The sequence below is a fragment of the Talpa europaea genome, assembly GCF_964194135.1.
Source record: "Talpa europaea genome assembly, chromosome: 6".
Lineage (NCBI taxonomy): Eukaryota > Metazoa > Chordata > Mammalia > Eulipotyphla > Talpidae > Talpa > Talpa europaea.
Window position 1 is genome coordinate 68,647,934 of NC_140072.1, and position 19,015 is coordinate 68,666,948.

A 19,015-nucleotide genomic window follows, 5' to 3' on the forward strand; every position below is an offset into this window, starting at 1 on the left:
ACATGGGTAACTTCTGTCAGTGAGGGCAAAGTGAAGATCTACTGGCTTACAGGCACTGGGACTATTGGTCCAGTCATGGAGAATCTGAGCATCAGCCTCAAGGGTGGTAAAGCCACTTACTACTGAGAGAGCTGAGAGCTAGAAACCTGATAAGTGCCACAGAGAGGAGTGTTGTGCAGCGAGGAGTGACAAGGATGTGGGTCCTGAAATTTGGGCTCTGTGAAGTAGATCATGAGTAGAGGGAGCTCTGTAAATACCTGCCTGGAATAACTCTCCCTCCCCACCAAGACTTCAGACATCACCTCCCTCCTTCACCATCTACCAGGTTAAACAAAGAAGACAAACAAACAAAATTAAAAACATAGCACTTGAACTAGAGCTAGCAAGTAGGCAGTACACATGCATAGGAGGTAGGAGTTCTAAATGCAAAGTGGAAAAGGTGAAAGAAAAAAAAATCTAGATACCCAAATAAAGGGCACAGAATTTGAGGATCTAACAAAGATTTTAGAATATTACTTTTAACTCAATGAGATCCTAGCAGATCAAATAAACAAAGAAGAGCAGGTGGAAGATGATAGAAAAGAGATCTGAGAACAAAAACAGTTGTTCACTGAATAAATTGAAGTTATTTTAAAATGACAAGTGCTGAATGAAATGAGGACAAATGTTCAAAGCATGTTTAATATACCTAAATTAGCAGAAGAGATAATTTCAGAAATTGAAGATAAAAAAATAAACAATTGACCCAAGTGGAAGAAGAAAGAGAAATAAGATTTCCGCCCGGTTCAGCAACATGGATGGCGCTGGAAGGGATCATGCTCAGCGAAATAAGCCAAAAAGAAAAAGAAAAATACCGGATGGTCTCACTCATAGCAGGAATCTAGAAAACTTAAATAAGGGACCAGGAAAATGAATAACTATAAGAAAGTGAAAATCAAAATGAACAAAAAACTATGAACCAGAGACACTTTTAGGGGGGCGGGGGCGGGAGGGGAGGGATTGGGGTCAGAATGGGGGGGCTGCAATTGTATGGGGAATATAACAATAAAATTTAAAAAAAAAAAAAAGTAAAGGAGGGTCAACTTAATAGTGGTCAGTACTTGTGGTACTAGAACTCCTTTCTTGGGTGTGATGTATTTATGGAAGTATGAAGCTGTAGTCCTGAAATGTATAGTATTGTAAACCAATAGTATGTCAATAAAATTTTAAACCAAAAAAAAAAAAGAAAAAAAAAAGAAAGAGAAATAAGATTTAGGGAAGCTGAAGAAATTTTATGAGTAATGTCAGACTCCATGAGAAAAGTAAGCATAAGGGTAATGGGTATTTATTCCAAAAGCTGAAAGAGGTGAGAAAGGCACTATTCAAAGAGATGATAGCTATGAAATTCCCAAATGTAAGGGAAGAATTGAACATGGATGTCCAGGAAGCTGAAAGATCATCCAAATTTATTTTTATGTTCTGCTTTTACTCAATAATATGACACACACACACACACAACTAAAATGTGTGTGTGTTGGGGTGGGCACATATATATTGGCCATCCCAGTTACAATAGAGAAATATATCCCTATCAGCAGGGGGAATACATGGCATTGAACTATCAGAACTGCAGCACATCCATACCTTCCAGATCAATATGATGTTTGTTTGATAAATGCTCTAGAATTTATCTTTAGTGAACAATGGGAAAGGAGCACAAACTTCTGTATCCATTGACAGAAACCTAGAAGCAACCTAATGTGGTAGGCAAATGTTTTTCATCAACTTCACAGAATATTGATCCCACTTAGACTTAAGTATGTCCATAGAAATAACAGAATGTTTAAAAGAAAATGCTAAGAGGAAAAAGGCAAATCATGCAATGTATTTATAACTGAGAGAAAACTATGCATATATAGAAATGTCAACACAATAGGACCATAGATGAATTTCCCCAGGGCACTCCTAGAATACCCTTTTCTTTTTTTTTTTGATTTGGCTTGGTTTTTAATTTCTCTTTCGTTTTCTTTGTTTTTCCTATTACAATCCCTTATATCCCCTTGACCCATTTCCTACCCTCTCTTTCTTAACCACAGAGACTTCATGGGAAAACACCCAAATTTCTAAGTGCAAACTATTCTTCACCAAGACATAGCATCACTAAATTATCAATAACCTGTGATTTAAAAAAAGACATATTAAAGACTGCTAGGGAAATTAAAAAATGTAACATAGAAAGGCAAACATCAGTATTTCATCAGATCTCTAAACAATACATTCAAGGCTAGAAAGTAGTGGAATTATGTATTTTCATTCTAAAAGACAAAAACTGCTGGTGAAGAATACGCTCTCCTGCAAAATTATCATTCAAAAATTAGGGAGAAATGAATACTTAGCCAGACAAACGTAAAATCTAATGGAGTTTACCACCATCAGGCTTGCTCTACAAGAAATGTTGAAAAGATTACTTTTACATGAAAAGTTAAAAAAAAAAACAACAAAGAACAGAAAGTTGTGAGCAAGGGGATAAATAGAAATACAGAATCAGAAGCATAAACAAGAATAATATGAAACAACAAAAAATCAAAGGGGAGAAAGAAAAAGAATCTGTGTAGTCAAATGACAGTGAGTCCATGCCAGCACAGAAAGGACTGCTTTAGATATAGTATTTTTATCAGCAGAGGACTGGATAAAGAAATGATGGAATATGTATATACTCAATGAAATATTACTCAGATATTAAGAAAGATGAATTAGCGGCAAGGTGGAGGCAGAGTGAGGACACAGACTTGTCTCTTATTCTCAGACGGCAGCAGAACTACTAGTTATTAACTGCTGAAGGACTGGCACTCACAGGGAGCAACATCCGTGGAGGGGACCTTCACTGGGTCAGCAGCCTCCCACTGCAAGAGCCCAGCAGCTCCTGCTGAAAGCCACCGGCCCCAGGAGCCTGACTTCCAACCATCAACCCTGAAAGCCTGGTGGCTCCCACCGCAGAGTCAGTGGCAGTACAGATGCCAGCCGTGGGAGCCAAGCCCCATTGGCTGTGGTTCTTAGAGCAGTGAGGGAGAGGGACATGGCTAGGAGAGAAAATCCTCCGGTAGGAGAGGGATTGATTTCCCTTAGGGCACAGAGGCCAGTGCAGACTTCATCAGGGTGAACAAAGAGGAGGTTATTGGCACTGCCCCTTCCCACCTCCAGGGACTACCGTTGACCTTGCAGGCATACTGAGAGCACAGGGCTGGTGGGCTTTGTACCCCAAATCCCAAGTAGAGGGAAACCAGGGTAATGGGGGTGCCACAAACAGGAACCAGCCCTACCCCAGCTCATCATAATAATGCTTGGACCCTTTCAAATCTTTCCTGGGACTTGTGGGGAAAAGCAACCACAGCTGAGCATTTTCTGCTTTTCTGATATTTGTGTCTTATTTTAATTTTGCCATTTACTGTTTTGTGCAGTCACTTCATTTCTCTGACCTTAAGATTTTTATCAGTAACTCTGTAATCTATGCCTTTCTCCCTTACGCATTTATTGTGAAAAATATAGCAGGGCCTCCCCGGTGTCACAGCGGGTTGAGCACAGCTCTGTGAAGCTATACACAGCCTTTGCAGCATGGGTTCAATTCCTGGCTGGCCAGGGAGATATCCACATGGCGCAGAAGACCTCTCCTGTCTCACCCACTGCTCCGCTCAGCAGTGCTTTCGGTCTGTCTGCCTGTTCTGCTCCCCGCTTTCTTTCTGGTGACTCCTCTCACCCCTCTGCGCCTCTGGCCTACACCCCAGCTCTTGTATAAATAAATAAATCTTTAAAAAAAGAATGTGAAAAATCTTGTTAAAAAAACAAAGCAATATGAAAGGAATAGTTTTGTGGTGCTATCACATCTAGGATTTAGAAAATAGCATTATTGGGATAATCATGAGAAAAAAGCTAAATGAAAGTTAAAAATCTTCTTTTCTTTTACACTGTATTCTAATTTACCTAGTGTCAGGATCATACCATTTTACAGAGCAGTTAGGAAAATGTAATTTAGTTTGTTTCAAAACAGAATCTGTGCCTGCATAACAACCAGTGGAAGATCGAGAAGGGCAGGTGCCAACAGATGACCCAGGTTCTTGCTTATATGCACTGTGTAAAAACTTCTGGTAGTTAACTGAATTTCTCTCTCTCACTCATCACCAAGATGCTAATGATGAGTGGGCAAAATTGTAAGGTGGTGATAGCAAAGAAAATAGCCATTGAGATAGGAAAATAGGATTATAGTTGACGCCCTTTTAATAAGTTTTAAGGTAATTTGTCTCTCTTTGTACTCTCATAAGTAGGGCCCTTAGTCTGTTATAAAGTGGGGGGGAAGTCACTAAGATATCAGGGATGTAAGTGGTGACAGGATAACTTGTCTTCCCCCTCTATTGCAGTTTATTAGAGTCTTTTTAAATGGAGCAAATTGGTACGTCTTTATTTATTTCAGTTTATACTTTTTCATACAGTGGTTTCTTCATAGGCATAAATTATTGTGTTAACTGATTTATAGTTAAGTGATTTAATTGTAGGCCTTTGCTTCTTTTCATGGTATCTAAGGACAAGAAGACTGAAGATACTTCAGGATGCCAGGGCCATAAGTTAAAAGGACCAGGCCCTGTCCTAAGGTCTGAGTCAGTGTGACCAGGCTGCAGCCTGGGATGGGATGCTTAGGTAATTTAGGCACAGTTAGCTCTCATTTTCAATGATGTCGAGAGGGAGTAAAGTCAGATATTTGTCAATTGGTAGGTGGAATTAAGCCTTTTCATCCCTCCCATTTCTCTACTTCTTTAGTATCATGGGAACTTTGGAAATGCTATCACTTATTTTAAAATGTATTAATCCATAGTTATGAATAACCAGATATTTATCAGAAAATCTGTGTTAGTGGCTCTAGACCCTTAACATGTCACTGATGCAGAAATTTTATGGATTTTAGATGTTTCAGACCAAGAGAAAAACATTTTCCTTTTACCAGCAATGAGTGCCTCTCTTAGCATAATTTTTCTTTTATTACTATGCTATCCAGATCTTTCTCTCTAGAATTCAGAATGAGGAATGAAGGTGTGACTCTACTATCTCTTCGCTAGTATTGCTCTAGTACTACTCTAGTCTTCTAGCATTCTCTTGCCTCCTGATTTTCCCCTACTGAACCTTCTCGCTTTTCTATAGAGTAATTCTTCCAGAAGATAAGTCCAAATATATAACTTCCCTGCTCAATTCTCCCATGGATTTCTATCGCAATTAGAGTAACCATCAGTTACCACCAGATCCTACCCACTGCCTTTCACATTTCATCTTTTGCCATGCTCTTCCTCCTCTCAGTTCCAAACTATATATCTTTTGAGTTCTGTGTTGTCTGATTCTCTGTAATCCCTGGTTCTTTACATGTGCTTTTCCCTCTGTTCCAACACAGACCTGGAAATCACTGTAATCTTATTTTTTGGCATACAGTGTTCTTAGTCTCTCATTTCCAGATGTCCTCCTCTCTAGAGGCAGAAAGATGAAATGTGGATTTCAGTCTCATATGGGTGTTTGTTTATATCCTCTTCGTTTGTTTACCTATTTAATCATTTCAATGGCAGCAAAGCTTAAGTTTAGTCCCTGGTATCTTGTGAATAAGAAAATATTTTCCTACATAGGGTACACTATTCTTTCTTTCTTTCTTTCTTTCTTTCTTTCTTTCTTTCTTTCTTTCTTTCTTTCTTTCTTTCTTTCTTTCTTTCTTTCTTTTTTTATGTCACGTTATTTAGTTTTTTATTTTATTTATTTTATTTTTTAAAATAAATTTTATTTTTATATTCCCCATACAATAGCAACCCCCTTATTTGGATGCCAATTCCTCCCCTCCCCGCACCCCACCCTCCAGAGTGTCGCTGGTTCATAGTTTTTTGTTGATTTTGATTTTCACTTTCTTATATTTATTCATTTTCCTGGTCCCTTATTTAAGTTTTCTAGATTCCTGCTATGAGTGAGACCATCTGGTATTTTTCTTTTTCTTTCTGGCTTATTTCGCTGAGCATGATCCCTTCCAGCGCTATCCATGTTGCTGCAAATTGCATGTGTTTATCTTTTTTGAATGCTGAGTAATATTCCATGGTATATATGTACCACATCTTCTTGATCCAGTCATCTATTTTTGGGCATTTGGGTTGTTTCCAAAGCTTAGCTATTGTAAACAGTGCTGCTATAAACATAGGGGTGCAGGTGCTCTTTGGAGTTGATGTTTCTGTGTCCTTTGGGAAAATACCTAGGAGTGGAATTGCTGGATCATATGGAAAAGCTCTATGTTTAGTAGGTCAAGAAATCTCCACACAGCTCTCCATAGTGGTTGGACCAGTTTGCACTCCCACCAATAGTGCAGAAGAGTTCCTTTTTATCCACACCCTCGCCAACATTTGTTGTTGCTAGTTTTTTTTTAATATGTGCCATTCTCACTGGTGTGAGATGGTATCTCATTGTAGTTTTGATTTGCATTTCCTTGATTACAACTGATGTTGAACATTTTTTCATATGCCTATTGGCCATTTGCATTTCCTCTTCAGAGAAGTTTCTTTTTAGCTCTTCTGCCCATTTTTTGACTGGATTATTTTCTTTGTTGTTGTTGAGTCTCATCAGCTCTTTGCAGATTTTTGTGATCAGTCCTTTATCATTAGTGTTGGGTGCAGAAATGTTCTCCCAGTCGGTGGGGTTTCTCTTTGTTTTGGTTATTGTCTCTTTTGCTGTGCAGAAGCTCTTTAATTTGATGTAGTCCCAGCTGTTGATCTTTGCCTTCACTATCACTGCTTTGGGTGATGTGTCTGTAAAGATGTCTTTGATGTGCATATCACCTAGTGTTTCGCCTATATTTCCTTCTATGTGTTTTATGGTTTCAGGTCTTATGTCTAGTTCTTTAATCCAATTTGAGTTGATTTTTGTGTATGGTGTGAGGTAGTGGTCAAGCTTCATTCTTTTGCATGTAGCAACCCTGTTTTCCCAGCACCATTTATTGAACAAACTTTCTTTGCTCCAATGCATATTCTTTGCTCTTTTGTCAAAGATTAGTTGACCATAGATCTGTGGGTTTATTTATGCATTTTCTATTCTATTCCATTGGTCTGTGTGTCTGTTCTTGTTCCAATACCATGCAGTTTTGATGATTATGGCTTTGTAGTATAGCTTGAAGTCTGAGCATGTGATGCCTCCATTCCCTGCTTTTTTTTTTTTCAGGAGAGCTTTGGCTATTTGGGGTTTTCGGTGATTCCATATTAATCTCATCAATAATTGTTCTATTTCTTTGAAGAATAACATTGAAATATTTATTGGAATAGCATTGAATCTGTATATTGCTTTTGGTAGGGTGGCCATTTTAATAATGTTTATTCTTCCAATCCATGAGCAGGGGATGTCTTTCCATTTCTTTGTGTCTTCTTCTATTTCTTTTAACACTGTTTTATAGTTTTCTTTGTATAGGTCCTTTACCTCTTTTGTTAGATTTATTCCCAAATATTTGATTTTTTTTGTTTTGATAATAAAAGGGATGGGTTTTTTTAATTTCTTCTTCTTCAGATTTATTGTTTGTGTATAGGAAGGCTACTGACTTTTGCGTGTTGATTTTGTATCCTGCCACTTTACTGAACTGATTGATGAGTTGAATTAGTTTTTCTGTGGAGATTTTGGGGTTCTCTAGGTATATTATCATATCATCTGCAAATTGTGATAGTTTGACTTCTTCTTTTCCTATTTGGATTCCTTGGATGTCTTTCTCTTGTCTTATTGCTCTGGCTAGGACTTCCAGTATTATATTGAAAAGCAGTGGTGAGAGTGGACATCCTTGTCTTGTTCCAGATCTTAATGGAATTGCTTTCAGCTTTTCACCATTGAGAATGACTGGCTGTTGGCTTGTCATAGATGGCCTTTATGATGTTGTGGTATGTTCCTTGTATCCCAAGAATTTCAAGGGCTTTTATCATGAATGGTTGTTGCACTTTGTCGAAAGCTTTCTCAGCATCTATTGATATTATCATATGGTTTTTATATTTCCTTTTGTTGACGTGTTGGATAACATTGATTGATTTTCGGATGTTGAACCATCCTTGTGTCCCTGGAATGAATCCTACTTGGTCGTGGTGAATTATCTTATTGATACATTGTTGGATTCTGATAGCTAAAATTTTATTGAGGATTTTTGCATCAGTGTTCATTCGGGAGATCGGCCTGTAGTTTTCCTTTTTTGTGTTGTCCTTGTTCGGTTTGGTATTAGTGTAATGTTGGCTTCATAGAACATGTTTGGTATCGTCCCTTCCTTCTCAATTTTTTGGAAGAGTTTGTGAAGGATAGGCACTAATTCATCTCTGAATTTTTGGTAGAATTCATTTGTAAATCCATCAGGTCCTGTGCTTTTGTTTCTGGGGAGGTTTTGATTTTACCATTTCAATTTTGCTGCCTGTACTTGGTCTGTTTAGGTGTTCTATTTCTTCTTTATCTAACTTTGAGTGATTGTAGAGTTGTAGGAATTTGTCCATCTTCTCTAGATTGTTGAACTTGTTTCCATATAACTGTTCATAGTAGTTACTGATTATTCTTCTGATTTCTGCTGTGTCCGTTTGATTTCTCCTCTTTCATTTATGATCCTGTTAATATGTGCTTTCTCCTGTTTTTCCTTTGTGAGCCTGGCTAGGGGTTTGTCTATTTTATTTATTTTTTCAAAGAACAAGCTTTTGGTTTCATTGATCTTTTGGATTGTTTTTTTAGTTTCAATTTCATTTATTTCTACTTTGGTTTTTATTATTTCTTTTCTTCTACTGGTTTTGGGTTTTTTTGTTGTTGTTGTTGTTCTTTTTCTAGATCTTTGAGCTTTGAGATTAAGTTATTTCTTTGCGTTCTTTCTTGTTTCTTGATGTAAGCCTCTATTGCTATATATTTTCCTCTTATTACTGCTTTTGCTGCATCCCATACATTTAGGAAATTGGTGTCCTCCTTGTCATTCAATTCAAAGAATTTTTTAATTTCTTCTTAGATCTCCTCATTTGTCCAGTGGTCTTCCAGTAGTGTGGTTTTTAATCTCCATGAGGTAGGAAAGTTCCTTGCCTTCTTTTTATGGTTTATTTCTAGTTTGATGCCTTCATAGTCAGCAAAGATGGTTGGTATGATTTCAATCTTGTTGTATCTTTTGATGTTTGTCTTGTGTCTCAGTATGTGATTGATCCTGGAGAATGATCCGTGTGTGCTTGAGAAAAAATATGTACTCCATTTGTTTTTGGGTTTAGTGTTCTATAGATGTCTGTTAAGCCCAAGTACTCTAGATCCTTATTTAGAGTTTTTGTGTCTTTACTTATTTTTTGTCTCGTTGATCTTTCCATTATTGATAGTGGGTGTTGAAGTCTCCCACTATGTTTGTGTTTTCTCTGAAGTCTTTTTTCAGAGATGACAACAGCTGTCTGATATATTTTGGTGCTCCTTCGTTTGGTAAATATATGTTAATGAGTGTTATTTCTTCTTGAAGTATTGTCCCCTTGATCATAATGTAGTCACCGTTGGGGTCTCCTTTTATCTTTTTGAGTTTGAAATCTGTTTTATCTGATATAAGTATAGCTGTTCCTGCTTTCTTTTTTTGGTCCATTTGCTTGTAGGATTGTTTTCCATCCTTTAACTTTGAGCCTATTTTTATCTTTTGTAGCTAAATGGGTTTCCTGGAGACAGCAAATGGTTGGGTTTTGTTTCTTAATCCAGGCTGCAACTCTGTGCCTTTTTATTGAAGAGTTTAGTCCATTTACATTTAGAGTTAATATTGATCTGTTAGCCTCTGTATTTGCCATTGTGTTTGTCTTTCCTTTCATTTTATTTATTTATTCTTTTAATAACTTTTTTTTCACCTTCTTTCGTTGTTATTCATCCCTCTGAGGTGCTGGCTTTAGGACTCCTTGTAGTAATTTTTGGAGTGGGGGTTTAGTTGTAATGAAATTCCAGTGTTTCTGTTTGTCTGGGAAGGTCCTTATTCTTTCTTCATAGAGGAAGGAGAGCTTTGTGGGATAGAGTATTCTTAGTTGGCATCTGTTTTCTTGGTGTCTGTTGACTAAGTCCCTCCACTCTCTCCTTGCCCGTAGTGTTTCTTCGGAGAAGTCTGATGTCAGCCTGATTGGTTTTCCTTTGAATGTTATCTGTTTCTTCCCTCTTGTCAGCTTCATTATTTTTTCCTTGTCTTGAGAGCTTTACTATTATGTGTCTTGCTGTATTTTTCTTTCGTCGTGGAAGTTTGGTGTTCTTCTTGCTTCTTGTATATCAATTTTCAGCTCCTTCTTCACGTTTGGGAAGTTCTGTTCAATTATCTCCTTGAATATTTTCTCTGTTCCTACATCTCTCTCCTCTCCTTCTGGGATTCCTATAACTCTTATATTTCCTTTCGTCATGGAGTCCGATAGTTCCTGAAGTCTTTCTTCTGTATTTTTACTTTGTACTTCTCTTTCCTTTTCTGTTTTGGTTCTTTTTATTTCTCTGTCTTCAAGAGTTCTTATTCGTTCTTCCATTTCATCTATTCTGCTTTCATTGCTTTTCCCAGAGTTCTTTAGCGCCTCCATTTATTCTTTCATCTCCTGCATTTCTTTTACTTCCCTCTTTATGGACTCAATTTCATTCTTATGTTCGTTGATTATTTTTCCCTTATCATTGTTTTCCTTTATGACTTCTGTCATTTTTTTAATCATGTCAATTTTAAATTCTCTTTCTGGAAGGCTCAGAAGTTCTTCCAAGTTACTGTCGTTGCAATCTGGGGGTGGTTTTCTTTTTGTGTTGTGCTTTATTCCTGAGGATTTGCTTAGGCTGCATGTGGTTCTTCTACTCCCTACTGTCTGTTTTCTAATTTGCCGTATGCATTGGGTCACTGTGTTGCTGGGACTGGCCAGCATCTTGGGTGAAATTCTCTGCTCCCCTATGGCTCCTCTGGGAGCCATCTGTAGGTTTCAAGCTGCCTTTACTGAGGAAAGATCCCTGTTCTAAAATGCCAATGCAGGGACACGCTCCCCTGCGTGCCTGGTCTGCCCTGACAGTGGGTTCCTGCTCCCCCTCTGGGCTCAGACTGCAGGTAGAAGGGGCCTGGTGTGGGCCAACTTCCCAGCTCACCTCTGGCTCCTCAGGGAGCCTTCTGCTGGTTTCAGGGAGCCTTTGCTGGAGAAATGTCCCTGTTCTAAAATGGTGATGTAGGACGCACTCCCTGTGCACCCAGTCTGCCCTGGCAGTGGGTTCCCTCACCCCCTCTGGGCTCAGATTGCAGGCCAGAAGGGGCCTGGCATGGATGAATTTCCCAGCTCACCTCTCTCAACAGTCTTTACTGAAGAAAGGTCCCTATTCTAAAATGGCGATTCGGAGACAGGCACACTCTTCCGCGTGCCTGGTCTGCCCTGGCCGTGGGTGCCCGCGCCCCCTCTGGCTCGGACTGCTGGTCAGAAGGGGCCTGGCTTGGGCGAACTTCCCAGCTCACCACTGGCTCTTCCAGGAGCCTTCTGCCGGTTTCAAGAAGTCTTTACTGAAGAAAGGTCCCTATTCTATGGGTGTTGGTGATTTTTTTTCTGGTCACTAGGTGGCGCCAGAGATCTCTCCTAATGTCCTTGGGGAGCTGTTTTTTTCACCCCGTTGGACTGGGGAACGGAGTGGGAGTGGTGGGGAAAGCCTCAACGGCTTTGGGGTACTGTGTCTGCCTTGTGCTCCACTGTCGTGGGGAACCCACGCCCCAAATTTCGTGCCCCGGGTTTCAGTTCCAAAGCCCTCAGGTCCAGGATGCAGGCTGTAGCCCAGTTCAGTTTCTGCAGAAATGGCGCCTTTTGCACCCCGCTCCCTTGTCCGGGCGCCTGGTTTCTGATTACTCAGTGAGGGACATTCACCTCAGTGAGGGCTCCCGCTCATCTCCCCAAAAGCCTAGGTCGCAGGCACGGGGACCTGGGCAGCCGTGATCTGTGTTTGCTTTTCAAGCACGCTGCTTTCCTGTACAAGCTTATCGGCTGGCTTAGGGTTGTTTGTAGGTCTCCAGGAGTCTTTGTTTTTCTCTAATGGCGCTTGGAGCCATTCCCTCACCTCTGTGGTGAATCCTGCAGGGTTCTCCACAGCTCCAGTTCACGGGGTGTGGTGAGAAACAGTTCCTTTCCACTCATAGTCCCGCTTGATGCATAGTTTGTTCTTGTTGGTTGTTTTAGTTTTTTTTTTTTTGTTTTTTCCTCCTTCCTGTTGGTCGGAGAGTGCTGACTTTGTGGGTGGGGGAGGGTAGCAGGGTTCTGAGCTTTCCTCCCTTCTAGTCCTCTTTTATGGCAAATTTCTTCTTTGGGTAGTTTGCTGGAGTCGTCCGTTTATCTTCCATGTCCCGGTTCTCACTGGGACCTGCTGCTTTTTCCTCCCTATTAACTTTTTTTAATGGGAGCTCTTACTAGCAATGTTTCCTCACCGCCATGTTGATCCGCCCTGTTTTCTTTTTTTTTTTTTTAAAGATTTATTTTTTATTTATACAAGGGCTAGGGTACAGGCCAGATGCACGGGAGGGTGAGAGGATTCACCAGAGACAGAGTGGAGAACAGAACAGGCAGACTGATGAAATACATTGCTGAGGGGAGTAGCAGGCGCGACAGGAGAGGTCTGCCATGCCATGTGGGACCCTCACCAGCTGGCCGGGATCGAACTGGCGCAGTGGAGGCTGCGGAAAGCTTCACTGCATGGTGCTCAACCTCCTGTGCCACCAGGGGAGGCCTTTCTTTCTTTTTTTTTTAAAGGTTTATTTATGCATGCATGCAAGAGTTGGGGTACAGGCCAGAGATGCGGGGAGGTGAGAGGATTCACCAAAGACAGACTGTGGAACAGAACAGGCAGACTGACTGAAATACACTGCTGAGGGGAGCAGTGGGCGAGACAGGAGAGGTCTGCTGCATCATGTGGGTTTCTCCCTGGCCAGCCAGGGATCGAACTCATGCTACAGAGGCTGTGGATTGCTTCATAGTGCGGTGTTTAACCCCTTGCACCACCAGGGAGGCCCTGCACTATTCTTTTCTGTGCCGTTGTTGACTGATAATTGTCTTCAGATGGAGAGCAATAGAATGTGATTTTAGTTGAGTCCTGCGAGGAGGTCTCCCATCTATGAGAGCAAAAGTCAGGTGTCCTCCTAGGTAAGTGCATGCAAGGACACCTATGATAAGCTGTAGATACTACCTAATTCTTAGTGTTGGTATTAGAGAAGATGAAGGATTTTTTTTTTCATAAGAACTAAATACCTGTCAAGATACTCTGCAGCACTAGCATGGAAAATTTTCCCGTCTTCTGCCAGTTTTCTGGGCTAGATTCAATGAGTAGTTATTGGCATCATTATTTAGTAGGAACTTTTCTATCCACAGAGTTGATATGTCTCTGGTTCCTATTTTAAAAGTTTGTTATTCTTTTTCCCTTTAGCAAGAACAATGTTACTATCTGTTAGATTTAATGGTGGAAGCAAAGCAGAAGCAGCAGAGAATATGAAATTGTGAGTTCAAGCAGCAACAATATTTAGGAAAGGAAACAATCCCATGAGACAGAATTGGGGAAACTTGATAGGTTTTCTGATTTGTCTTCTTCACAAAAGTATTCCTATGTCCCTAACCAATTTCATTTTCTCTCTACCATCTTCTCTGTGGTACGCCTTAAAAGTCACCTTAACTCTTAAAGAAGCACTGACCATTATATACCAATAGATTCTGTGTTTTCCTGTACTCTCTAGCATAACAATATAGCAATGTTTTGCCACCTTTAGAAACTCATAAACTCGTAATTTTTGATTCTTTTTTTTTTCCATGCTGACCTCTTTCTGAGGCATTGCTGGAGAATGTGTGTGTTGGTGGGGGGAGGTAGGAGGGAAGAGATTTTACACATTGTTTTGTTCTTAGTCTTCATTTCAGAAGTTTGTAACAAACCCCCTACCCCTCAGCAAAGGGTATGTTACATCCCTGTTAGATAGCACAAACTGCAGGCATTGGGCTCTAAAACCTTAAGATATCTGTCTACCAAGAAGAGTCAAGTGATAAATGATGCTCCCATCTACCTTCTGGGAATATCCAGAGTCGAAATTTTATTCCAGTTGATGATTATATTACTCAGGCATTGAGCCAATATGGGCAATGGAGTCCAGAGGCATTAAGCATGTTCGTTTAGGCTGTAATTTCTATCTTATCTATTATCAACCTTTATTAGAGTAGTTAGCAAGTAGCTAAAATGAGACTAATTCTAGCTTAATTTTATTTCATTTCCCTTGTCTCCACTTAAATCAAAGACATTTACTAGCAATGAACTGACCAAACCTCTGAGTGAGGAATGGAAGGACTGAGAAAAGTAAATGCCTGGTTTTGCCCTGAGGCTGGACAAAGAGCTTTTAGGTTATGGACACTGATTCTGGGAGAAGCTGCAGTTTTATCTGGAGAGTACAGGAGAACATAGAATCAAGTATAAATACATTGTTTTCACTGCATTCAAGACAGTCTCGGCCGCTGTTTCTGTGCTCCTTAGGCTCAGGGCTGGAGGCTGGACAGTTTGAGAGTGGGCTGGAGCATCTGAGCAGTGTGTGAGCAGCATTATACAGAAGTCTCATATGCTCACACTTCAGACAATTCTGACAGCTGCTGGGACAAACTGTCTTCCAGGATAATTATACAAAGCCAAAAGCAGTCGGCAATTGTATTTACCATTATGAATTGTGTTCCAAATCTTATTCTCTCTGAGATGCTCATTCTAATGAGCCAAAGATGCTCACTTAAACAATAAAAGGTTTTGCATGTAAGCATCTTCAAAAATGTTTTTATGCTGCCTGGTCACGTTACCACATTTCCATCTGAACATATTTTGATTCCTGTTAGATCCTACTATAGCCAGAACTCAGGTCTACAATATGTCAGAATACTCTGTGACAGGCAGTTCTTGAGAATTTGTTGTCTTGTTCCACCAGGAATAAACTGAATTTTGGGAATAGTGGCAAATCAATAGAATCTTTTTATGGTATTTTTCATCAACCTCGCTGAAAAACATAGGTTGCCAGATGAGTGAAATGACTTGACAAGAAAGTAGTTTTCCTTTTCAGCTTAACTTCTGAAACCAACCATGTGACAAGACAGTGGGGACTCAGAAAATGGAAACTCTTATCCATTATTTTTTAATGTTGTAGCTCCCATTAAATTTCTGTTCTTTTTGCCACCTTGCATGAATTGCTTACTGATGATACGGATACTAATGACACAGGCTAGATGAAGTGTCTCTTATTTGCTCATTGAGACTTGTGAACGCCTGCATTATAGCTTTGACAGGCCAGGGATGAACACATTATGGTTTGCAGGCCATACCTTGCTCACTCCCTGGTTTTGTAAATAAAATTTTATTGAAACACAGCTCTCTTCCTCTTTTTAAGTGTTGTCTGTGGCCATTTTTGTGCTGTAATGACAGAGCTAAGTAGTTGCTACAGAAATGTATGGCTGCCAAAGCCCAAAGGTTTACTATCTGGCCTTTAACAGAAAATGTTTTCTGACCCCTGCTTTAGACTGTGAGTTCTTGAGAGAATAGGACTCTTGTTTCCTGTGAATCCCCAGTGCCTAACACAGTAGCAGAAGGCACTTACTTGTGCTATTAAGGTGAGCAGCGCTATATGTCAAGTGCTCACTGTCTCTCGGGCACTGCGATAAGTGTTAAATTCTTTTAGCTGCATTATTTATTCTTCACAAAAACTCTATGAGGTGGGTGTGCTACTATTTTCTGCATTTTACAGGTGAAGATATTTAAACAGAAAGCAGATAAATGGTTTTTAAAAAGTCACATTACTGGCACAGCAGGTACGTGGTAGAGTTGGTATTCATTGGTGCAAGTCGTCAGGCATGCACCATCTAGGTGACCCAAGGAAGGTCAGTACAACAGAGCAAAGGGCCCATGTCAGCTACAATAATTATCAGCAGAAAGAGTTCCAGCAAGGACACATGCTAGGGAGCACTGTGGTAGAGAACAGAGCCTTTATGAGGAGAGGAGACAAGGTCATTTGCTCCTACTTTTTGATACTTTTTTTTCCCCCATATTATATTTAATCAAGGTAAAGTAAGTTTGCATCCTGTACCTGTTCTGGGGGTTACAGGTTCAAACCTCTGGTAAATGTGAACTTTCACACCCTGCCCACCACCAGCACCCCAACAATCCTCTCTCACTGCGGCATTAGTAAATAGTGGTTTTGATTGGGTGGTTTGCTAGACAGGGCTTAACCAAGGCTAACAGGCCAAAGTGAGGTGGGGATGGGGTTGGAAAGAAAGCAGGAAAGGCTGCTTAACTGTCTCTGGGTTAAGTCTTTGTATTCTGTGCTGTTTAGCCTTTCTGGGCAGGGAGCAGGTAAGGATTTAGCACTGAAGTACTAGTTCTGCTAATGACAGCACTTTGGACCAATTTGTATACTGTGTCATATCTCTCAGGAATTACTTTGAGGCATGAGGATTTGGATTTCAAATGGTACTAACTAAGCCAAGGGAACTCTAACATCTTGCCAGAACAGCAGCAGGAAACTTCAACTGCTAGTAAGCGAACTGCAAGTACAGTCTACCTCAAAATTGCAGTAACAATAGCTTTTTTACATAGTGGACAGTAAATACAAAGAATTCATGACTGTATGAGTCTCTGAAAATTTTTACAAGAAAAATGAAAAATAATAGTGATGCAAGAAATATTTCAATATCAGACAGTTCTTAGAAGCCAATAATATGCTCAGAATATATTTATAAAATGAGTAGATAATTGTGTCGCTGAGTTTACTGACTGACAAATACTTAGCTCTCTAACAAACTATTAATATTGATGTAGCTAAACATAATACATGAGTGTGTATGTGTGTGGGTATATGTGTGTGTTTGTATAGATGGCTCATTGATTCAACTAAGCATAGGATTTCATTTTCTGTTGTACTTTTTTAAAAAAGTGAACTAGAATTCTAACATTGTTGAGACTAGGCCAGGAATTTAAAATATTCTAATCAAATGATATGATAGTCTAAACTAACCTAAAACTATTTGTAGGATAAATGGTTTTCAGGCTTTTTTGCCCTCCCACCATTAGGATTGCCATGTCTGATTGGGCACCTGCAGTTGTTATATTGTTGTGTTATTTACTTCTGTGGGTCATGGGAGGAGTATTGAGATAGTCACCAAGGGAAGCAGAAGAAGAAGCAGGAGAGATAAGGGGAGAAAAGAAGCTGGAGAAGCCTAGAGTGAAGATTTGCTGGGGGCCTGGAGGCATCTGGCCTCCTGGCCCCCAGGCACCCCTGCCTACTGTGTACCTGTTTGCCACACTACATGTAAAGCTCAATAAAAGCCTGAGAGGGCCACTGAGGGCTCCAGGATTCCTCCTTTACCAGTCTGCTCTGATCATAGAAAACCTGCTCTGTGTCCGTCCTGCCGCTACACTATTCTTTGATTATTTATTGATTCCTTGTGTTTTATTTCCTGTTATTATTATTCTCATCTTTCACTGTCATTCCAACCATAAAGCACTGTAGCCAGTGTTTATCCACAAGTAAGTGCTAAGAGTAGATGAGAAATTTGGCAAGCTTCATTTGATTTCCAGGGCACTGGCATTAGCAGTGTTATGACAGGTTAGTCATTTACTGAAAGGCAATGCCATTTTGCTTCAGATTGTCTTGTTACTACCTCAGGGGTCCACAGAAATCAGTTCTGAGTCCTTTGATGTTTTCACTTGTTCTGTTTTTCTTGAAGGATGAATGCACTAGGTTTGTTTTTATAGATAATTTTACTCAATAAACTCTGAAATTACAATATGGAAAACATATAATTATGGAAGCAAGCAAAGCAATAATCATTTTGTACAAAACACCAAAAGCCTACAACCATAGCAATTAGTGTGGCATACCTAGCTGAGATCAAATTTGCATAGTGTTAAAGCCAAAGTGATGCTTCCATGTGGCTCAGAAGCCTAGAAGGTCTTCTCATCCAAAATGACTTGCAAATGATAAGCCATAGAAAACCAGCAGGGTCTCTTCAGTGACCTGTTAAATTTGTGTATCATCCCTTCTGAAATCACTTGCTTAGTTTTTTTCTTTCATTTCTTTACTCAACGGTGAATGGCTTTCATAATATTTCTACCATGAGTTTTAAAGGCATTGTTCATTCTGATAAATGTCAATGACTTCCTTTTGTTCTCATAGCACCTCAAAGGTGAATATGAAGTTACTTTTGCTTTCAAATGGCTTCAGTGTTCTAGTAATTCAAATGATTTGCTTAAGACAGTCTGAAAGTGTTGCTTTTGCTGAGGGATACAAGCTCAACTTCTGAATTCACATTCATTTTCCTTAGTGCAAGAAAAATCACTTTTTACCTGACCCTAAAGTCCTCTATTTTCCTTTTTTTCAATCTTAGCTCTAAATAACTACAATATTAAAAATACCAAATTATATTTAGTTTTACTTTCACAATGTGAGTGAAGCAGGTTATAGCTGAATCTTTCTCAGCTTTGATATATTACTTATAAATCCTTTGGGAAATAATGTATGCATATAATGAAAACCTTGTATTAATGACAGCTGTAGTTAATGCTTAGGAATCTACTGTGTGCTAAATTCTCTACTGAGCCCTAAGGGAAAGTTATATGGATTAGGAAACTGAAACTTAAGAAAATTTAAATAATTATTCAATGCTACATAGCCAATAAGTGGTAGAGTTGAGATTCAAACCCAGGCAGTGTGACTCTGCTACCCAGACACTGGATATTGCTTTGCAACAATTTGGCATTGCAACAATTTGGCATTGCAAACAGGTTACAGACTGTAGGGGCAGATAGGGAGTGCATGTAGTTCCATGATGCCTTCCAACCAACATTTGCAAAGGGAGTATCAGAGTTTCTAAATAGTTCTACAAAGTTCTTTTAAGCCTTTTGTCATCTTGAAGAAAGTGAGAGGGAACAAAGAGCAACCTTCTCATTGCTGAGAATAGAGTTTTTAAGGGATTGATGTTATCCTCTACATTCTGTTCCCCTCACTGAACCATGACCAATGTGGATGATGGCCACT